Below are 24,363 nucleotides of genomic sequence, written 5' to 3' on the forward strand. Positions count from 1 at the left end.
CAGTGTCTCAGCCAGTGGCTTTTAACTTTGTTTTTTGTGCCTTTTACTATTTCTAGTTTTAAATTTTCATGAAATTGAATTTAGCAGTTCTTTCTTTATGGTTTTTACCGTGCCTCTGTGTGTGTGTGTGTGTGTGTGTGTGTGTGTGTGTGTGTGTCTTTGTGTAAGACATTCTTTCCCATCCTAGGACCATACGGGTATTTTGCATATTGAGAGGCAATATAGCACAGTGATTAAGAGCCAGGGCTCTGGAACAAGCTAAATTAAAAATCTCATTTCTGTCATGTATTAGCTGTGGATCCTTGGATTCTCTATGTTCACTCCTTTTTTTATAAAATGGAGATAATAATAGTACCTACCTCTCAGGCTGATTTTAGGAACGACATGCCTAAATAGTATGGTAGCCATGTGATACTGGTAGTTGAGTATTTTGAGTATCATCTCTGGCTGTCTCATGTGGTTGCTGTAAACATTAAATAAGGTCATACATATACTTAGTGCCAGGAATATAGCAAGAGCTCAGTACATGTTAGCTATTTATTATTTTATTATCTTCTAGTTATTTTAATTGTTCCACATTTAAGACTTTGCTCCATTTGAGGTTGGTATGAGGCATAATAATTTATCCTTATTAATACATCTTCATAATATACTTGGGGTACTGTGGAGAAAAAGGTTGATGGGGCTCCTGGGTGGCTCAGTCAGTTAAGCGGCCAACTCTTGGTTTTGACTCAGGTCATGATCTCAGGGTTCTTGAGTTCAAGCCTCACCTTGGGCTCTGCACTTACAGCATGGAGCCTGCTTCGGATCTTTTGTTTCCCTTGCTCTACCCCTCCCCAACTCATTCCCCCCTCTCTCTCTGTCTCCCTCTCCCTCTCTCTCAAATAAATGTTAAAAAAAAAGTTGGGGGGGGTTAACATTGTAGCCCTAATACTGCCTATCCTTTGAAAGGCAGGCTGTTTCCTTAAACAGTTTCCTACAGTGATAAAAATCTTTCCCTAAATAAAAGTGGCTCATTGTACCTGAAGTGTTTGTATAAATAATGTAGTTTATACTGGACACTAGCTTTTGTTCAGAGATTCTGGAGTTGTATACATGCTGGGCAGAGGATGCCCATGTGACCAACTCCTAATTTAAATCACCTCATTTCTTAGGAACATTCATAATAGACAACACATTTATTTATTTATTTATTTATTTATTTATTTATTTATTTATTTAAGTTTATTTATTTTGAAAGAAAGACAAGCAGGGGAGGGACAAGATGGGGAGGGGGAGAGGGAGAGAATCCCAAGCAAGCTCTATGCTGCCACACAGAGCTGAACTCTCGTGAGTTCTCAAACTCATGAACCAAGAGATCATGACCTGAGCCAAAACCAAGAGTTGGATGCTTAACCAACTGAGCCACCCAGACACCCCTAGACAACTCTTTTAATTTGTTGTCACAACTTTTGGGCATTGAGAAATTAAGCACATCCTGTGTGACTGCACTGGGAGAGGACTTTTTCCTTCAACTTTGCCCCATGTTTGCTTCTTTTGTATTGCATCCTTTTTCTAGAACACATCTTAGCTGTGAATATGACTATATGCTATGTCCTGTGAATCCTCATGAATCATCTAACCTGGGGGTGGTATTGAGGACTCTGACACAGCTACTGATTCAAAGTTATCTTTGTTCACTGAATGACCATATATATGTGTGTGTGTGTATATATATATATATATATATATATATATATATATATATTTGAAGTATAATTAGTATAGTGTTATAGTAGTTTCAGGTGTGCAATATGATGGTTCAGCAATTCCATACATTATTCAGTGCTCATCAAGGTAACTGTACTCTTAATTCCCTTTATCTGTTTTACCCATTCCCCTACCCATCCTTCCTCTGGCAACCACCAATTTGTTCTTGTATTGAAGAGTCTGTTTTTTAAATTTGTCTCTTTTTTTTCTTTGTTCATTCATTTATTTTGTTTCTTAAATATCACATGAGTGAAACCATATGGCATTTGTCTTTCTCTGACTTATTTCACTTAGCACTGTACCCACTAGTTCCATCCATGTTGTTGCAAATGGCAAGTCTTCATTCTTTTTTATGGCTAATATATATTATATCTTAATCCATTCATCTATGGATGGACACTAGGGTTGCTTCCATATCTTGACTGTTGTAAATAGATAAGTTTGTATTGTTTTAAGCTATTAAACTTTGTGGTAATTTGTTACAACAAGAACAAACTAATACACCTATATATTTATAAATGTGTTTTTCATTAAAGTCAATCTGATTACAAAACAACAATAAAAGTCAGAATGCCTAACATCCTTAATGAGACTCTTTTAAAGAATAATAATTATGTAGTTCTTCTTGCTATAAATGCACAACAAAGATGGTATTATATGTGCTATATTTTTTCCAAATAAATAATATTTTCCCTCTTTCAAACAATTTTCCAGTAGATGCCTCTTGAATCTTTAGGATTGAACTGATCTCACATTCTTATAAATCCTTCCAACATAAGATGCTGCACTTTCCTCATTGATTATAATTAATTTCACTGACCATTGTGATAATATAATTCACATTTCCTAAAAATCGGACTAGTTCACATCAAACTTTGAAATTAGCCACTGTTTGAAAAATGAAGCTTTTAGCTCTTTGGATACTTCTAGACCCAAGCATCCATATTAATCATATAAAATAATACATATCCCATAAAATTTACTACAAAAAGAAGGATTTTGGGGGGCACCTGGGTGACTCAAGTCAGCTAAGCGTCCAGCTTCAACTCAGGTCATGATCTCAAAGTTCAGGAGTTCAAGCCCTACGTTGGCCTCTGCACTGACACTGTGGAGCCTGCTTTGGATTCTTCATCTCCCTCTCTCTCTCTGCCCCTCCCCCACTTGTTCTCTCTCTTTCTTTCTCTCTCTGTCTCAAAAATTTAAAAAGAAACATTTGTCATGATTTTTATGAATTTTTTGTCATTCGCTTTGATAATACAGCAGATACATGTACAGGTCTGGGGATGTTTATACCACACCTATATTATTAAGATTAAGATGTCCAAGAAAGCATCTTCCTTCAAATTGGCAGGTAGAATTGGGGGTGGAGGAGTGAGGCATGAGGAGTCAGAGACTGAGCAAAGTAACAAAGGCACACATTAGGAAGGACAGTGAACATGGGGAATTAGAACCCAAGTAATATGAAAAGAGCATCCATGCACAGGTTGGCCTAACATACCAGTCTTACTGAAGAATGCCTTTTTTGAAAATCAAAACATTCAGATTAATTGCTTCTCCTCTTGTCTCTGCATAGACTAGAAGAATGAAAGGGGAAAGGCTAATATATGGTTGGATCGTTAATTTGTTCAGCATGTGTTTTAAATTTCCATTCTGTGCTTCTGTACTCTAATTACTGAGAAATATATATGAGTAAAGAGACAGTTGCTGCCTGAGTAAAAACTCAGGATCCAGATTAAGAGAGGAGATATACTTAATTCTGACCGTTAAAGGAGTATTCCATGTTTGCTTTCAACTAATACATGCTAACCCATTTTGAGTTCAGAGTTTGGGGACATTGGTATGGCATTTCAACAAAAGCTTCTTTATGAGTTTAAAATGAAAAGAGAACAGTTTTATTTTTTTGCATTTGTTTAATTTCTGCCTCCTGTTTCTTTGGGATATAGTATTAGGGGCCAGCAAGCTGTAGCCTGCAGGCTGCCAGTGTGTTTTTGTCAATAAAGCTTTATTGGAACACAACCATGCCCTTTATGTATAGTCTTTGGCTGCTTTCATGCTGCTGTGGCAGGAATGAATAGTTGCAACAGAGACTGTATTTGCCCACAAACTAAAATATTTACTATTTCATCGTTAAAAAAAGTTTGCTGGCTCTTGGATTAGAATACTACAAATAATTTTAAAGGTTCAGAAATTAATTTTTCAAGCTAAATGTAAGTCTGTGTAAACTCTTTTAGGCATTCACTTTTCTTTTTGTTCTCATTCGTAGTACCATTTTTTTCTCTGGCCACCAGTCATCTATTAATCCATTCAGTATATTTGACTGACTGTTATGTGCAAGATATTGAGGATACATTGATCAAGGCAGCTACAGCTTTTGTTTTAGTGGTGTTTGTGTTTTAATGAGGCAGATGTCATTGAAATATTTAGTGAACTCATTAACTATCTTCAGGTAATAAGAGGGGAAAGTGCTGCAGAGGAGAATTACTAAGTATGAAAGTATGTTATTGGAAAACCTGGTCTAGTGTGGGTGTTAGGTAAGGCATTTTTTGGAAATGATATTTGAGCTAAGTTGTCCTAGGGTAAAAAGGGTATAATAGTTGCAAGAATGTTATGTGTTTTAGTAAACAGCATATGGGAAGGCCTTAAGGCAGGAAGGGATTATGGAATATTTGAGGAACCAAGAGAAGGCTAGTATAGCTTGAGCAGTGGCACAGAAGGGTGGAGTGGCAGGAGAGGATGCTGTGAGTATAGAGCTTTTATAGAGTTCAGAGGATTTGGATGTGTGTCCTAAAAATTGAAAGGGAATTATTGGAGGATTTTAAGCCTGAAAGGGACATGACTCAATTTACATTTACATTAAAAAAGTGCTCTGTATGGGGGTGCCTTGGTGGCTCAGTTGGTTGAGCGATTTCAGCTTAGGTCATGAACTCACGGTTCATGGGTTTGAGCCCAGAGTCAGGTTCTGTGCTAACAGCTCAGAGCCTGGAGCCTGCTTCGGATTCTGTGTCTCCCTCTCTCTCTCTGCCCCTCCCCAGCTTGTGCATGTGTGTGCGCACGGTCTCTCTCTCAATAATAAAAAAAAGTTGCAAAAAATTAAAAAAGAAGGCTCTGTATAAAGATTGAATTAGAAAGGAACAAGGCAAGATGCTGGAAGCTACTACTGTTTCCTGAAGGATGCTAGTGGCTTGGGCTAAAGTGGTGGCAGAGTGAAGATTAGAGGTGTGGGTGATTTTGAAAATAGGTTTAGAGGGTACACTTGGCAAAATTCCATTACTTGCTGACTGTAGAGAAGTCAGGTGTCACCTTCTTACTATTAGAAGCTATGACTGAGGAGTGCCTGGGTGGCTCAGTCAGTTAAGCTTCTGACATTGGCTCAGGTCATGATCTGATATGGGTTGAGCCCTGCATCGGTCTCTGTGCTGACAGCTGAGTCTGGAGACTGCTTCGGATTCTGTGTCTCCCTCGCTCTCTTCCCCTCCCCCAGTCACTCTCTGTCTTTCTCTCTCTCTCTCTCTTTCTCTTCCAAAAATAAGCATTAAAAAAAAAAAAACTAAAAAAATTGCGTTAAAAAAAGTTATGACTGATACTGTTGGTTCTATTCATTCTGCCAAAATCATCCTAAATTGCTGGTTTAATTTGGTATTTGTTGTTTTTCTCATTCCTTGTAGTGTCAAGTCTAAACTCCTTTGTGGAGTGTTGTCATCTTATACTGGTCTGTCTGGTTGCCTTTTTTTTCCCCCTTAATGTTTATTTATTTTGAAAGAGAGCGCGCACGTGTGCATGTGGGGGAGGGGCAGATAGGGAGAGAGAGAGAATCCCATGCAGGCTCCACGCTGAGCACAGAGCCCAATGTGGGGCTTGATCTCATGACCGTGAGATCATGACCTGAGCCCAAATAAAGAGTTGGACACTTAACCAACTGAGCCACCCAGACACCTTGCCTGATTGCTTTTAATCTACTACTACTTATTTTAAATATACGTGATATTTCATTATCTCTCTCATCACCTCTTTTAGGTTTCTGGCACTAAGTAAGGGCTTAATATATACTTGTTGAAATGTGTGTTATGATTTAATTTGAGATAAACAGAAAACTTAAAGTTACCGTTTAATACTATTCAGTACTTTTCCTTTTACATTGTGACATAACCTATTTACAAAGTAAGTTTCTAACGTACCACGTGTCATAATAGCAAGGTGCAAGGAACTAAAAATGTGACATTAGCATGGATGTCATAGTGGAGGGACAGCTTTCAGAAAGTTGAGACCGTCTTAATATAGGTAAATGAAAACCTCAAACTGATATTGATACATTCAGCTATGCTGTGGTACAGAATACAGAACTTGAACACATAGAAGGATCTAATCCAACTCAGTTATTTTTTTGTTTTGTTTTGTTTTGTTTTTTACAGATAGGGGGACAAAATAAGATGAAACTAAATTTTGTTTAATTAATTTTTTTCCCCAAACTAGTGAATCTTCTACATGCATTTGATTATTATTATAGGTTCTTTTGGCCTGTTAATGTAACTTTTATGTATGAAAAAAAGTTTAAATTTATCAAATATAACTGGTAACCCTTTAAACATAATATTTTTTCTTTCCTCTATATATTTTATTATAGACTATTATAATAGGAAGTTTAATTTAGTAATTATTTACTTAGCTTCTACTATGTTCCAGGCATACTGTTAAGTGCTGAAGATACTGATATGGATAAGGTTGTCTTTGTTCTTGATGAATACAAAGACTAGTATGGTTGGCAGATATACTATAAATAAATTATCATAGTGTAATTTTATGCATGATATGATTAGTATGCATGTGGTCTCAAAATAATGCAGAAGGGAGGTATAACTGTGTGTGTGTGTGTGTGTGTGTGTGTGTGTGTGTTCAGAAGGTTTCGAAGAGGAAGTGACATCTGAGTTGTTTCAAAAAATGAATACAAAGTTAACCAATTGGCCAAGGAAGAGAGAGGATGAGCATTCATTTTAGGCATAGGAAACAGCATAATAAACTCCATTTTATGTAATATGCAGTAAGTCTAATACTCAGCCATTATTGGCACTCACTGATGCACTGGAAATGGACTGGTTTAAAGAAAGAAAATTGAATCTCAAAGAAGGAAATTCAGACCACTGAAGGATTTGGGATCATTAAATACATTCATTTTTCCATCATCCAACAAGAGTACTACACTAAATCACCAATGCATTTTGGCATTTCAATTTATTAAACATTGTTATGATTTTGTTAAATCAACATTTGTTAAGTAGAGCCCCCAGGATGCTGGATAGTGAGCAGAGATAGAGAAGTTTACTACTCACAGGCCTTGGAAGAAGTATATCCCCTTCCCAAGGGGCCACACAGGAAGGTTAAAGGCAGGATACAAACAGAAAGAGTCTAGGTATGCCTTTTTAGGGTATGTGGGTGGAGTGTTTTGGGGTTCCTAGGCCAAGGTGGATTGTCCAGTCAGACTATAAAGAGCAAAGGTTTTGGTAAGCTTCACAGCGATTTTGTTGAGGGCCCCCAGGGGAAGGTGTTGAAGGCAAGGTACTTACATTTACTTGTAACTGTGGGCTGTCATCTAGGGCTTACATTTGCGCAAGGGATTAGTGTCAATTTAAGACCCTCTCAGGCACCTTAGCCAAAAAATGCATGCTGAGGCAGCAATGTGATGGAGTAGCTCAGCTAAACTTTCAACAAACATACATGTTAACTGAAATCTGCCACCCACCATTATAACCAATGTGGCTAAAATTATTCATCTAAAACCTGTAAAGGCTAAAGTAAATTTAAAAAGGTTTAAGTCAAGTCAAGCAGAACTTGACTTGGACTTTTTGCTGAAGTCCACAACGTATTACAAAGCTGGCAGGGCAGAGAGTTTACCTACATTGACTGGAAGTTCCATACAAGATCACACACTGACTCTTCTCTCCTTCCTTTTCAGCTGCTATTGTGCTTATGTGTTGGGCTTTCTCTCTTTCAGCTCACTGGGAAGTACTGCAGAAAGGAGGGAACAGATACTTATACAATAAACTTTGCAGGCAATAGGAATAGAGTTGGATTTAAAACAGAAGAAGCAAATAAGTCTAATTACAAAATTTAAAGAGACAATGTACTGTATTTGCTTTCTCTTGATGTTGTAACAAATTAGCACAAACCTAGTGTCTTAAAACGACACTCGTTTATTATAGTTCTGTAGGTTAGAAGTCAGACACAGGTCTCAGTGGGATGAAATCAAGGTGTCAGCAGGGCTGTATTCATTTTGGAGGCTCTAGGGAAGAATCCATTTCTTTACCTTTTCCAGTTTTAAGCAGCTGCCCTTGAATCATGCCCTCCTCCCTTCCTCCATCTTTAAAGCCAGCAATGCTGCATCTCTTTGACCATTCTTCCTCTGCCTCTCTCCTGCCTCTCTCTTGTACTCTATGGAGTGATTACACTGGACCCACCTCGATAATCCAGGATAAAATCCCTATTTTAAGGTCAGCTGATTGGCAGTCATAATTCCCCTGGCAACCTTAATTCCTCTTTTGCCGTGTAACCTAACCTATTCACAGGTATTATTCCAGGCATTATTTTCTTTATCAAGAAGATACTTCATTTCTCTGGAATTTCTATTTTTACTGCAGTAGAATTCTTCAAGTATGTTTTGACAATCGTAATCTCAGCATGGAGATCTCAAAATGAAACAGTGAGTAGTCCTTTCTTCCTCTGGAGCTCTTAGATTTGGAAATTTATATACTGTGTTTATTTTTTTAAGGTATTCCTGGGTATTAAAATGTGTTTATGTTTGTTCCTGGGAAGAATGGAGGAAAATCTAAGATCATCATTTCATGAGAGCAAAAGAGAAATAGCGAGCTATAGTTGAAGTCTTCTCTTTTTATTTACATAATTCACAGAGAATACAATGATGAACAGTTATTTATTTAAGCATAGGGTATTCTTTGTAAAGAATTTATGTAGACATGTTAATAGAGTTCTGTTCTCTTGGTCTGGGAACCATCTCAGACCCTTACTCATTCCCTTACTATAAGGGAATTTCTTCTGTAAAATGCATGCATTGTAGGGATATTTTATAAGCTTATTTAAACTTGGTCACTCTCATCACATCTGGCCATTTATTTGAGTTTTCTTTACAGTTAGACTAACTGCCTTAGCCTTTATTTCAGGAAGAGTCTTGTAGCAAAACTACATCTGAAATTTCTCTGAGCAGGGATTTTTCAATGTCATGATGGAAGTGAGAGACAAGGAAGAACACTGATTAGAAGTTACTGGGGCACCTGGATGGTTCAGTCTGTTGAGCGTTCAACTTCAGCTCAGGTTGCATCTGACTCTGTGCTGACAGCTTGGAGCCTGGAGCCAGCTTTGGATTCTGTTATCTCCCTCTCTCTGCCCCTTCCCTGTTCGCACTCTGTTTCTCTGTCTCTCTCTCTCAAAAATAAACATTAAAAAAAAAAGTTACTGGAGCAGAATGTTAGTCTGGACTTATTTATTTTCACTCACTAAATATGTTTGGGTCTCTGCAAGATAATAATTATAAACAAGAATTTTTGAAGCATTCTTAAATGAGGAGTTTGATCCATTATCCTTTTCAAATCTGAATTTTTTTTTTATCACCTCCATTGTTTCTGTGCTCTTTTCCTAGAGTTTGAATGACTGGTTATTATATGTCACATGAGTTTATGCGCTTTTCTCTATTTTCCTATTTCTGTTCATTTTTTAATTTTTTTAACCTTTTTTTTTTCCTGGAGTCTGTTTTCTGGCCCCCTTTTTTTCTTATGTTTATTTATTTATTTTGAGAGAGAGAGAGGGAGAAAGAGAATTCCAAGTAGCCTCTGCGCTGTCAACTCAGAGCCAACACAAGGCTCAAACTCACAAACCGTGAGATCATGACCTGAGCTGAAATTAAGAATCAGATGTTTAACTGACTGAGCCACCCAGGCACCCCTGGCCCTTACTGTTTCTAGATCAGGCAATTACTTAATTTTTTATAAAAAATTTCAGACATACTCAAACCTGGTGAGAAGAGTAAGGGGGCTCACTATATCAGTTATTCAACTTAAAGAATGTTCAAAATCATGGCCTTTTCCCATTTATAACCCTATTCATCCACTCCTCTCCTCCAAATGGGCTTAATTTAAGTGAGTCTTAGACATCATCATGATTTGTGTGATTTATGTGATATAATATAAAATTATATTAATATAATTTTTAGAATGGTATTAACATATATGTAAATGTATACTTGTACATTTATGTGTAGATATTTCTGTATTCTTACTAATTAGTTATTTCTGAATGTTTTACTAAGATAAGTATTCGTGTTCAGACATAGCTAAATTTCACTATTGTTCCTCTAAAAAAATGAACAATCACTTCTTATGATTAAAATCCCAGTAAATGTTCAGTCTTTGGTAAACTTGAGTTGTAGATTTAAAAATTATTGCAAAGCTAATAGAGTTCCTGTGTATCCTATATCCAGTTTCCTCTATTATTAGCAAATCACTATATTATTAGTATATTTGTCATATTAATGAACCAATATTTCTATCTTATTATTTAGAGTCCATATTATTTAGATATTATCAGTTTTCCCCTTCTTTTTCTGTTATAGAATTCTGTCCAGGATACTGTCTTACAATTAGTAGTCCTGTCTCCTTAGACTCCTCTAGGTTGTGACAGTGTCTCAGACTTTCCTTGTTTTTGATGGCCTGGACAGTTTTGAGGAATACTACTAGGCGAATGTTTTGTAGAATGTTTCCCAAATGGGATTTGTCTCATGTTTTCCTTATGATTAGACTGGGGAAATACGTTTTTGGACAAAAGGCCACAGAGTTAAAAAATGCATTCTTATCATATCATTGCAAAGATGCATACTGTCAATATGACTTAACCATTGTTGCTGTTGACCATGGTTACCTGACTTGAGATAGTGTTTTTCAGGTTTATCCACAGTAAAGTTGTTCTTTTCTTCTCTCTTTCCATAGTGTAGTCTTTGGGAAACATCACTTTGGGCAGTCTACACTTATGGAGTAGCTAGTTAGGCTCTACCTCCATAAGGGTGGAGTATGTCTGTGTAAATTATTTGGATTTCTACTGCAGGATGGAAAGGGATTTGTCTTTTCTTCCTCATGTATTTATTTATTTAGTCATTTCTTTATATCAGTGTGGACTTATATATTTTATACTTTTGGTTCTAATTCATACCCCTATCATTGTATTTTTTGTTATTTTGTTTTGAGTACCTTTTTTTGTTTGTTTGTTTTAAGCTTTCTAGCACTACAAGATGCCCCAACCTCATCTTGTATATTTCCTGCCTCAGTCTTAGAATCAGCCCTTTCTTCCAAAGAGCCTTCGTTTCTAATTGGAGAATTGTATTAGAAACCAAAATTTGCATGTGAGGTGTGTGGCAACCAGGGTTTTGGTTCTGGATTTTGTCAGCTGAAAGCGGAGATGTGTGTGTGTGTACTAACCTGTGTATATACACCTATCTATAAATATTTCTGTATGTTAACATTCGTATTTTGAGCTAAATATGAGTTCACAAATTGATATGTCCAATTCTAACCCATTACCTTGTGCATAATTCTTGCTTCTACCCCTTGTTTGTTTGTAACCCCCACTCCAACAGGGAGAAAGGTGCTTACCCTCAGCCATCCATGTATGTAATTGTTCAGTTCCAGTACACATGTATAGTCCTATCAGAATTGTTACTTTGTACTCCGACAGGAAACACCTTTATTAACTAGTGCTTATAGAATTTCTTAGCCTTTAGTCTTAAGACTCCTTTCATTTCTGAAGTTACTTAGGTCAGCACCTTATACCACTCATCCCTTTCAGTGAGGTGGTTTCATATATTTGTAATACATTCAGACTTCTGTCACATTCTGCACTCCCTCCAGGGACCCTTATTTCCTAAAATATTTTTTAAATTTGCATACATTAAGGTTTACTCCTTGTGCTGTAAAGTTCAGTGGATTTTGACATGCTTATGTTTTGTGTTCACCATTACAGTATCATAAAGAATACTTTCACCATCCTAAAAATATTCCCTACACTTCATCTATTTATCCCTCTCCCCAGTGAACCACTGGCAAACACTGATGTATCTCTATAGTTTTGCCTTTTTAAGAGTGTCATGTAATTGAAATCATACAGTGTATATAGCTTTTTCATACTGGCTTCTTTCATTTAGCAATATGCATTAGAGATTCATCCATGTCTTTTTTGAGACTTGATACCTCATTTTTAATTTATTTTTTATTAAAAAATTTTTTTTTAATGTTGACTTATTTTTGAGAGAGGGAGACAGAGCATGAGAGGGGGAGGGGCAGAGAGAGAGAAAGACACAATCTGAAGCAGGCTCCAGGCTGAGCTGTCAGCACAGAGCCCAGTGTGGGACTTGAACTCATGGACTGTGAGATCTTGACCTGAGCCGAAGTTGGACGCTTAATCGACTGAGCCACCCAGGCACCCCAGATACCTCATTTTTTAAATTGATAAATAGTATTACATTGCATGGATTTACCACAGTTTGTTTATCCATCCATTTATCAAAGGAAATCTTGGTTGCTTCCAATTTTGGGTCATTATCAATAAGGCTGCCATAAATATCCACATGCAGGTATTTCTGTAGACAGATGTCATTGTTGTTATTGTTGTTGTTTTTAATTATTTTGGGAAATACCAAAGAGTGCAGTTGCTTGATCATATGGTAAGGTTATGTTTAGCCTTGTAGGAAACTGCCAAACTGTTTTGTAAAGTAACTACAATTTTGCATCCCCACTAGCAGTGAGTGAGAGTTCCAGTTGCTCTTCATTCTCACCAGCAGTTGATATTGTCAGTGTTTTGGATTTTAGGCATTTTAATAGGTGTACAGTGGTATCTCGTTGTTTTAAATTTGCGATTCCCTAATGACAAATAATGCTGAACATCTTTTCATATGCTTATTTGTCATCTGTATATCTTGGGTGAAATGTCAGTTTAGATCTGTTGCCCATTTTTTTTTAATTGATTTGTTTTCTTGTTGAGTTTTAAGTGTTCTCTGTATATATTGGATATAAATCTTTTATCAGATATGTGTTTTACAAATATTTTCTCCTAGTCTATGCCTTGTCTTTTCATTCTCTTAAAAGCATCTTTCACAGAGCAGAAGTTTTAATAAATTCCAAATTATCAATGTTTTCTTTCACAGATAATGCTATTCATAGTATAGTTAAAAAAAATCATTAAACCCACGGTCATATAGGTTTTCTACTTTGTTTACTTCAAAAAGTTTATGGTCTTGTATTTTACATTTTGGTCTATGATCCATTTTGAGTTAATTTTTGTATATACTTGTATTTGTGTTAATTTTTTTGCATATAATTTTGTCTAAGAGTTGCAGCACTATTTGTTGAAAAGACTATCCTTTCTATATTGAATTGCCTTTTCTCCTTTGTCAGAATCAGTTGAGTATATTTGTGTTGATCTACTTCTGAGCTTTGTTCTGTTCTATTGATCTATGTGTCTATTTAGCCAATAACATGCTGTGTTGTTGTCTTGTTTTGTCTTATAGTAAGTCCTGTGTTGTATAACAAAGAATTCAGCTGGCTTTTGTATCTAGTGTGTGCATGAGAACATCTCCATCTCTGGAATTTCTGAAGTGATGGGAGTGTTTTTGTTCACAGTGACCTTAATAGTTAATGAGATGACTCAGGATGGGGAGAAAGGACAACCAAACCTGTGATTTATAGAGTTGGGGCATTGAGCCATATGATATTAGTCTGACCTCTGGGGAACAGAGGAAGTGGGATGGAGATTGAGTTCAGTATATAGCCAATGATTTGATCAATTGCCTATGTAAGGATACTCCAATAAAATCTCTAGACACTGAATCACAGATGAGCATCCCTGGTTAACAGTACTCTGTGCATATTGCTACTCATCACTATACCAAGGAAGTGACCTATTTTGATTCCACAGAGAGAGAATACAGAAGCTTTGCATTTGGGGTAATCCCAGACCTTGCCCTCTGTATCTGTTCTTTTAGCCGGTCATGATTAATATACTTTTTGCCATAACAAAATTGTAATTGTAAACTATATTGCCCTCCTGAGTTTTGTGAGTTGCTCTAATGAATTATTGAACCCGAGGGAGGGAGTAGCAGGAACCTCTGGATTTGTTTAGGGCCTAGGAGACCCTGAATTTTAGCTGGTGGTATCTGAATTAAGGTCAGTTTTTGGAAGGCTCTACTTTTAACCTTTGGAGTTTGTTTTAACTCTGGATAGTTAGCATGAAAGGTCACTGCAGTTTGTGTCATAAAAAGTGAAATTTGCTATATCAACCCTGACTGACTGCAACAGGTGGTTTGAGAAGAGAAGGGATGAGGGGGCAAAGGGGTAATGAATTTTTAATTTTGGGATTGCTGTATATTCACTCATGATATGAAAGTGCACCTATACTGTGATCCATAAGTAAAAGTATGGAATGGAATTTAGAAGTGTTGGTGGATTCAACTCCCAATGAGATGGCTCACAGGATATATACATGAGAAACCAACTAAATATACAATTCCTTGATTATTGTTATGTGTATAGCTAAAATGAAAGTAATATAGAGTTCTGGAGTGGATTTTGATACTGAGCCAAGCTTAGATTTCAGTCAGTCTGAACTACAACCCAATAGTCTTAAAGCCACCAGCAATGGGAAAGATTATTCTGGGACAACAGAGAGTATTATTATGACCTCTGGTTACCAGGAAGATAGTCCAGTTGGAGGGAAGGCAAAACCAAGAAACTTCTGACACCAGGGGTTATAGTGCCAAGGAGTTGTCTCATATTATGAATGTGTACATCATTAGTTTCTTGAAGAACTTTTACTGAAATGGATTGTAAGAGTGACTAATTTAGGGTCAATATCTTTGGTTTTGAATGCTGCAGACTGGAAGAGAGTGTTTGGTTGACACAGAATGCACAGCTCACTATGTAACAGTCACAAATGGCTATATGCAGTGGGAACAGGTAGCCTGGTGGACTGGATAAAAGCTGCTGTAAAGTTTGTTTCCTGAGAAGAGAAAGTATCTTTCTTCTATAAACGTGTAGTGGAAGGCCCCAGATGAAGTGGCTGTATACCTTTTCGCAAGCCATACTGGAGAGGCTTTATGGTCGTTGGGATAGTCATCTATGGAATATGCCCCTTAACCAGATCATGATAACTGCTGTGATTAAGGAGGCCCCTTTTATTTTTTTATTTTTCATTCCTTTTTATTTGAGAGAGAGAGAGAGCGCGCGCCAGAGAGAGAAGCAGAGGGAAAGAGAAACAGAATCTGTTTTGTTTTTTTTTTATAAAATTTATTGTCAAGTTAGCTAACATACAGTGTATACAGTGTGCTCTTCGCTTTGGGAGTAGATTCCCATGATTCATCACTTACATGCAACATCCAGTGCTCCTCCCAAGAAGTGCCCTCCTCAGTGCCCATCACCCATTTCCCCCTCCTTCCCACCGCCCTCTCCCCATCTACCCTCAGTTTGTTCTCTGTATTTAAGAGTCTCTTATGGTTTGCCTCTCTCTGTGTTTGAAACTATTTTTCCCGTTTTCTTTCCCCCATGGTCTTCTGTTAAGTTTTTCAAATTCCACATATGAGTGAGAACATATGATATCTCTTTCTCTGACTGACTTATTTCACTTAGCATAATACCCTCCAGTTCCATCCATGTTGTTGTAAATGGCAAGATTTCATTCTTCCTCATTGCCAAGGAGTATTCTATTGTATATATATATATATACCACATCTTTATCCATTCATCAGTTGATGAACATTTGGGCTCTTTCCATAATTTGGCTATTGTTGATAGCGCTGCTATAAACATTGGGGTACATGTGCCCCTATGCATCAGCACTCCTGTACCCTTTGGATAAATTTCTAGTAGTGCAATTACTAGGTCACAGGGTAATTCTGTTTTTAATTTTTTGAAGAACCTCCACACCGGAGAAAGAGAATCTTTTCTTTTCTTAATTTTTTTTAATGTTTATTTATTTTTGAGACAGAGTCAGAGCATGAGCAGGGTAGGGGCAGAGAGAGAGGGAGATGCAGAATCCAAAGCAGGCTCCAGGCTCCGAGTTGTCAGCACAGAACCTGATGCAGAACTTGAACCCACAAACTGTGAGATCATGACTGGAGCTAAAGTCGGTTGCCTAACCGACTGAGCCACCCAGTTGTCTCTGGAGAAAGAATCTTAAGCAAGTTTCATGCTCAGTGTGGAGCCCAGTGCAGGGCTCAGTCCTACCCCCCTGGGATCACAACCTGACCTGAAATCAAGAGTCGGCACACTGAACCAGCTGAGCCACCTAGGTGCCCACGGGGGCCCTTTTAAATGGGTACCCCATGTAACCATGCTATAAAACCAAGCAACTGTTCAAAAAACTTTGTCATATTTGCTGTTTCAGTTTCCCTTAGAGTTATTAAAGATGTTTAAGAAAAAATAGAATCATTAACAAGATAAAGGAGAAAGAAGGGGAGTGCCTAGGGACTTGTTCTTTCAGGGCTCAATGTTTATTAGAAATGGGATGAATGTATTGAACATTAATGAGGTTGAAGCAGAGGTGTTAATATAGGGCTATTGAAGATTGAGTGTACCAATGGGAGCTAGTGCTGGCTCCACAACCTTACAGGGCCCCTATGACTCCACCCTATTTATCCCAGTTTGGAGGAATTTAAAAGGTGAAAGGCAAAGATGGAAATGAGAAACCTGACCTGGAATCACCTGACACTGTGATCTGGTAGATAAGTCAAAATGAAGATTGAAGAAGGATCAAGGTCTCTTGGCTCTTACTTCTTCCCCTCTGAGGACCTAAGGCATACCTTAACGTATGCCAGTGGGTAAATGGTGACTGGGTGTAAACGAGACCTTTCTGAGACTCCTTACCGCAGGAACCCCCAGGTTTTGGTATCAAAACCTGTTGATGATGTCCTAACTAGGGCTACTTTTAGACTGAGAGAATATAGTTATGTTTATGGATTGATGGGATTAAAATAAAAGTTCAGATGAAAACTGGAATGTTTAAATAGGCTTTATGTGAAATGATTGGTTTCCTTTACCTGAATGTTTTATGGAGAATAATATTATGCCTTACCTAGTATTGTAAAACCAGAACTGCTTGGTGATGTCTTAATGTAGGGAATGCAATGGTTGATGGGATTATCTTGTTCTATGAAGGTTTCTGAATAATAATACTACCATAGAAAATATAATTACTAAAAACATCTTGAGGGTTTTTGTTTCTTTTTTTTTTCTACTTGAAATAGTTTCTCCCTGAATGGTTATTCCATGAACTTGATATATAGTTGGTTTTGTGTGTATCATTTTACTTTTGATTTTTAGGGATTCATTTAAACATTGTTTGTAATAATAAGATTGGAAACCACCCAAATATCCAAGCAATATCTATATTTCATAAGAATATAATATTACTGAGGCTAAGCAGGGAAAGAAATATGAATATTATATTCATATCTTATATTCATATATTATATTCATAAATACTATATCTATTATAGTTTAAAAAATTTTTATGTATTTTTTGTTACTCAAATGCTTTTAGAAAAAGTAAGCAAATATGGATATATTCACCTTATGGCTGAATCATTTTACAAACCACTAGCTATGTATAAGTCTTTAAGTTTTCTATATCCTTGATAACAGTTTTGGTGTTTTCATTTAATTTTCTTTAACCTTAATTTTTTTTTTTTTTAAATACAGCCATCCTACTAGGTGTTAAGTGATATTTTATTTGGCTTTGATTTACATTTCCCAAATGAATAGTGATGCTGTTCATTTTTCTTGTGCTTCCTGGCTATTTGTATATCTTTTTCAGAGAAATGTCTATTCAGTCCTTTACCCCTTTTTTAAAAATTTTGGTTTGTATTTTCATACATTTTGGATACTAGACACTTATCAGACACATGATTTGCAAACATTTTCTCCTATTCTGTAGGTTGTCTTTCTACTTTGTTGATAATATCCTATGATCCACAATTTTGATGAAGTGCAAATTTATATTTTCTTTCATTCTGCTCTTGATGTAGTATCTCATTTTTAATGTTTATTTTGAGAGAGAGAGAAAGCACGAGTGGAGAAGGGGCAGAGAGTGAGAGGGAGAGAGAATCCCAAGCAGGCTCCATGCCATCGGCACAGAGCCTGACTTGGAGCTAAGTCTAATGAACCATGAGATCATGATCTGAGCCAAGATCAAGAGTTGGACGTTTAACTAATTGAACCACTCAGGCACCCCTCTTCATGTCATATCTTAAGAATTCATTGCAACATCTAAAGTTATGGAGATTTAACTCTGTGTTTTCCTCTGAAGTTTTATGGTTTTAGTTCTTATGTTTAGATTGTTGATCCATTTAGTTTTTCTCTGCAGTTCTATGGTGTGAAGAAATGGTCCAACTTCATTCTTTTGCATGTGGATATTCAACTCTCTCAGCACCATTTGTTGAAGAGATGATTCTCTCCTTATTGAGTGCATATTGTCACCCTTGTCAAAAATTAGTTGGCCAGAGGTGTATACATTTATTTCTGTTCTCTCAGTTCTGTTCTTTTGATCTGTATCTCTGTCATTTTGTCGGTAACACACTGTTTTGAATACTGTAGTAATCTGTAATTACATGTTTTGATTACTCTATCATAATGATAAGTTTTTGTTTTTTTTTTTAATTTTTTTTAACATTTATTTTTGAGACAGAGAGAGACAGCATGAATGGGAGAGGGGCAGAGAGAGAGGGAGACACAGAATCTGAAGCAGGCTTCAGGCTCCGAGCCATCAGCCTAGAGGCTGATGCGGGGCTCGAACTCATGGACTGCGAGATTGTGACCCGAGCTGAAGTCGGACGCTTAACCGACTGAGCCACCCAGGCGCCCCATGATAAGTTTTGAAATCAGGAAGTATGAGTCTTCCGAACTTGTACTTTTTTAATACTGTTCTGGTATTTGGGACCCTTCACATTTTCATTTGAATTTTAGAATCAGTTTTTCCATTTCTTCAACAAAGACCATTAGAATTTTGAAAGAGATGTCATTGAAAATATAGATTGCTTTGGGTAGTAGCCATCTTAACAACATAATTCTTATAATTTATGAGCACAAAATGTCTTTTCATTTATCTAGGTCTTTTTCAGCATGTAAGTCTTTTACCTCCTTGGTTAAATTTATTCTAGGCTTTTTGTTTTTGGATGCCATGGTTAATATTGTTTTCTTAATTTTTTTTTTTTGGATTGTTCCTTTTGGTGTATAGGAAAAAAAATAACTGATTTTTCAGTGTTGACTTTGTACTCTGCAACTTTGCTGAATTTATTATTAGCTCTAGTAATTCGTGGATTCTTTGGGATGATATATGTATCTATGTATCTATGTATATATATGATCATATATGTATATATGTATCAACATATGTATACATACATATATATGTATACACATATATGTATATATATGATCATGTATAAATAAAATCGTTATCCTTGAAAAGAGATAGTTTTACTTCTCTTCCAATTCAGATGCCTTTTTATTTAATTTTCTTGGATAATTGTTGACTAGCATTGGTGAAAGCATGCATCCTTGTATTGCTTCTGATTTTAGGGAAAAAACTTTTCAGTCTTTCACTACTGAGTATGTTAAGTATGTGTTTTTTTCTTTTTTTTTTTTTATATATGCCTTTTATAATGTTGAGAAAGTTCCATTACATTTCCATATTTCTGAATGTTTTTGTTATGAAAGAATGATCAGTTTTGTTGAATGTTATTTCTGTATTAATTGAAGTGATGTGTTTTTTTTCTTCTATTAATGTGGTGTATTACATTGATTTTCATATGTGGAACTGTGCTTATATTCCTAGGGTAAATCCCAGTTATATAATCCTTTTGATATGCTGATTGGTTGAATTCATTAGTATATATTCTAGTACATGCGGATATTTTTATATCCATAGTGCAAGGATATTTGAATTTTTTTTTTTGTAGTGTTTTTGTCTGGCATTTATATCAGGGTAGTATATATATATAAATATTATTATATTATTAAATATTATATATTATACAAAAATATTATAAATATATTAAATTATAAATATATAATTATTTTATTATATTAAATTATAAATAAATAATATTACATATAAAGAATAAATAAATATATATTATATGCAATATAATATATAATATAAATATTATATATATATATATATATATATATATATTAATGTTTATTTTTGAGAGAGAGAGACAGAGCACAAACAGGGGAGGGGCAGAGGGAGAGGGAGACACAGAATCCAAAGCAGGGTCTAGGCTCTGAGCTGTCAGCACACACCCCAACGAGGTGCTTGAACTTGTGAACTGCAAGATCATGACCTGAGTGGAAGTCGACCCTCAACTGACCAAGCCACCCAGGCACTCCTACTTTTTGAAATTAATTGATTCTTTTTTGAAGTATACATTTTGATTCTCTTCTAATTTTTAAAATGTGTGTATCTGGGAAAGGACCCAAGTAAATAAGATCATGAATGAAAGAGAAGAGATCACAATGAACACCACAGAAATACAAACAATAAGAGAATTATGAGCAATTATATGCCAACAGATTGGGCAATCTGGAAGAAATGGATAAATTCCTAGAAACATATTGAACTACCAAAACTGAAACAGGATGAAATAGAAAATTTGGACAGACCCATAACCAGTAAAGAAATTGAATCAATAATTAAAAATCACCCAACAAACGAGTCCAGGGCTGGATGGCTTCCCAGGGGAATTCTACCAAACATTTAAAGAAGAGTTAATACTTAGTCTTTTGAAGCTGTTCCAAAAAATAGAAATGGAAGGAAGACTTCCAAACTCATTCTACAAGTCCAGCATTACCTTGATTCCAAAACCAGACAAAGACCCCACTAAAAAGAATTACAGACCAACTTCCCTGATGCACATGGATGCAGAAATGTATCTAAAATATTTCTTTGGTTACCTAGGAATTATAATGAAAATCCTAAATTTATAACAATCTAGTTTGAATTGATACAAATTTAGCTTCAATATTATATAAAAACTCAGCTCCTATATAATTTTGTTCCCTTTTTATTTATGTTATTGTCACAGGTTATATCTTAATACATTGTATACCCGTTAACATGGATTTATAATTCTTATTTATATAGGGCCTGAATGACCCCCTTACCATTTTTTGGTAAGGCAATTATACTAGTTACAAACTCATTTTCTTTGTTTTGTTTTCTCCTTTTGTTTTTATTTTGTAATCTCTGAAGTTCTCCTTCATTTTTGAAGGATAGTTTTCTTGGGTGAGAATTCTTGTTTGAGTTTTCTTTCAGCACTTTCAAAATGTTATCCCATTGGCTTCTGCCCTCCATGCTTTGTGGTGAGAACTTGACACTTAATTTTACTGTGGATTTCTTGCATATAATGCAAGGTGCTTTACAGATTTTAACTTTGTCTTTGTCTTTTGACAAATTGAATATAATGTGCCTTGGTGTGCTATCTGCTTTTATTCTTTTTGTAATTCAGTTTGCTTCCTCAGAGTGTAAATTCTTGTCTTTTTTTTACATTTGAGAAGTTTTTGGCCATTATTTTTTCAGATATGTTTTCTGCCTGTTTTTCATTTTCTTCTCCTTCTGAAGTTCTTACCATGCGTATGTTGGAATGCCTGACTATGTATCTTCAGAAGTCTCTCAATCTTTTTATTTGTATTCATTTTTTTTCTTTCTTTTACTTAGCCTGAATAATTGCAATGGACAGAACTTCAGTTTTGTTGATTTTTTTGTCTCCCTGCTCAAATCTGCTATTGAAACTCTCTAGTGATTTTTTGTTCTTTTTTTTCATGAGGACTAAATGAAATAATTTATTTGAAATGATTACCACAATACCTGGCATCAAGTAGGTATGCAAAAAATGTAAGTTTACAATTGTATAATCTCTTCATTCTTAACAGTTGTCAGTGAATTCTACTTTCTTAATTTTTAATTGTGGTAAAAAATTACATAAAATTGATCATTTCAGCTATTTTATTTTATTTTATCTTATTATTTTTTATTATTTTTTTTTAACGTTTATTTAACGTTAAAAAACGAGAGAGACAGAGCATGAACAGGGAAGGGTCAGAGAGAGGGAGTCACAGAATCTAAAACAGGCTCCAGGCTCTGAGCTGTCAGCACAGAGCCCGACGTGGGGCTCGAACTCACGGACCGCGAGATCTTGACCTGAGCCGAAGTCGGCCGCTTAACCAACTGAGCCACCCAGGCGCCCCTCAGCTATTTTAAAGTACAGTTCAATAGCGTTAACTACATTCATATTGTTGTGCAACAGATCTCTAGAACTTTTTTATCTTGCACAAATGAAACTGTATCCATTGAACAACAAGCTCTCCTTTCCCTTCTCCCCTCCAGTCCCTGGTAACCACCATTTTACTTACTGTGTCTGTGAGTTTGACTCTTCTAATTACTTCATATATGTGGAACCATGCAATATTTATCATTTTGTGACTGGCCTATTTCACTTAGCATAGTGTCCTCAAGGTTCATCTGTGTTGTTGTATGTGATAAGCTTTCCTTCTTTTTAAAGAAGAATAATATTCCATTATATTATGTATATACCACATTTATCCACTCATTTTTTGATGGACATTTGGATTCTTCCATCTCATGACTGTCGGGAATAATACAGCAGTTGATGTGGATGTATACATATCTCTTTGAGATCCTGCTTTTACTTATTGTAGATATATACCCAGGAGTTTTAGTGAATTTTTCATTTAAGTTACACTTTAACTCCAGAATTGTTGTTTTTTGTCTCTTCACTGATGTTCTCTTGGTTAGATATACTTTGCCTATGGTTTTTTTGAGTTCTTTGATCATATTGAAGACTTTGTTTTTAAGTCTGTCAATAGACAAAGTTCAGTCAGTCCTTGGGCTTCTTCAGGATCATTTCTGTTCATTTTTTTTTCTATGAATGGATGATACTTTTTTGCATGACTCCAAGTTTTTGTTGAAAACTGGGCATTTTGAATATTTTAATGTGAGAACACTGGAAATCATATTCTTCACCTTCTTTAGGGTTGTTTTGCTACTCGCTTTGTTTGCTTTTTAAGTAACTTTTCTAAACTATTTTTGTAAAATCTCTCGTCATGCTTGATCTAAGAAGTTTGTGTTACTTTAATCTGTGTTTATTTAGTGTTTTATGCAGACATTTCCTTGAATGCCAGAAACAAAAAAAGGAAAGAAAGACAAAAGGAGGAGAGAAGGAGAGTAAGACAGAACAGGAGGAGGAAGGGAGGCAGAAAAATAATAATTCAAAGCAGGAAAATAAAAATCTCAAAGTCAAGGGGCGCCTGGGTGGCTCAGTCGGTTAAGCATCTGACTTCAGCTCAGGTCACGATCTTGCGGTCGGTGAGTTCGAGCCCTGCGTCGGGCTCTGGGCTGATGGCTCAGAGCCTGAGCCTGCTTCCGATTCTGTGTCTCCCTCTCTTTCTGCCCCTCCCCCATTCATGCTCTGTCTCTCTCTGTCTCAAAAATAAATAAAAACATTAAAAAAAAAATTTAAAAAAAATCTCAAAGTCAAAATTAAAAAAAAAAAAACCTCCTTTTCTTTCATCTTTGCACTCTAGTTCTTTGTTGGGGTACTTCTTCAGTGCTTAGGCTGACCTTTTATAACTCTGCCTTAACCTTCACTTACTACTTTTTCAAGCCTAGAGATCAGCTGGAGTTGAAAGCTTTGGGTCCTCTTAGGTCTTTACTGAGAATGTATCCTGCCCTGGGCTATTTTGGAGCTTTCTAAATTCCCCATTATTCTTGGCACCTTTGGATTGTCTAATTTCCCAAGGACACACTCTCCCCAGTCTTCCTCTCAGTCTTTCAGTATTCAATCATATGTATCAACAATAATATTTTGCTCCAGGGTGATTATGGATTGTTTGCCTTACAGTAGTTTTGAGAAATGCCCATTGTTTTTCTACCCTGTGTGAATTCCAAGTTAAGCAAAACAAAGACAAGCACTTTGTGTCAGACATTCAGGTAACCCCAGACAGGTTAGAACAAAGAAACACAATTTTTTGTGAATAAGGTCTCCACTAAGCTCCTTGGAAACAGGGACCAAGGTCCCAAAATGGGAAAAAGATCTGCTGTCTTAAGATATGTAATCAAGCTGGGGAGGGGCATATTGGAAAGGCCAGTCTCATTGATAACTGGAATGCAGAACCTTAGAGCAACTCTGGGACATCGTTTAGAAGTTTCTTAAGAAGTCAATCATGTACTTACTATGTCCACCCAGCAATCCTACTCTTGCCTATTTACCCTAGAGAGAGAAAAGTTTATATTCATACTAAAACCTATACATGAATGTTCATAATAGTTTTATTCATAATAGCTAAAAACTGGAAAAAAAATGTCCTTCAATGAGTAAATGGATACACAAACTGGTACATCCATGCAATGGATAACTACTCAGCCATAAAAAGTAGTGAATTACTGATATATTCATAGCTTAGGTGAATCTTGAAGGCATTTTGTTGAGTAAAAGAAGCCGGTCTGAAAGGGTTACATATGGAGGCGCCTGGGTGGCTCTGTTGGTTAAGTGTC

The 24,363-nt window shown here is 36.1% G+C and overlaps 1 protein-coding gene across 9 annotated transcripts in view; it reads left to right on the forward strand.

Annotated features, from left to right (window-relative positions):
* The window catches only part of CCSER2 (coiled-coil serine rich protein 2), a 194,025-nt gene that overhangs the window by 62,794 nt on the left and 106,868 nt on the right, over positions 1 to 24,363 (forward strand). Inside the window, exons 1-2 of one of the 9 annotated variants that reach the window (XM_053207373.1) lie at positions 2,117 to 6,027; positions 8,379 to 8,440. The exons of 6 other annotated variants lie outside the window; for them this stretch is intronic. The gene's annotated coding sequence lies outside the window, so the exon portion shown is untranslated. Of the gene's footprint in view, positions 1 to 2,116; positions 6,028 to 6,693; positions 8,441 to 24,363 lie in introns of those variants that run through there. 2 more of the 9 variants (XM_015067086.3, XM_027062463.2) reach the window with 2 other exon arrangements.

This window comes from Acinonyx jubatus, chromosome D2 (genome assembly GCF_027475565.1).
Source record: "Acinonyx jubatus isolate Ajub_Pintada_27869175 chromosome D2, VMU_Ajub_asm_v1.0, whole genome shotgun sequence".
Lineage (NCBI taxonomy): Eukaryota > Metazoa > Chordata > Mammalia > Carnivora > Felidae > Acinonyx > Acinonyx jubatus.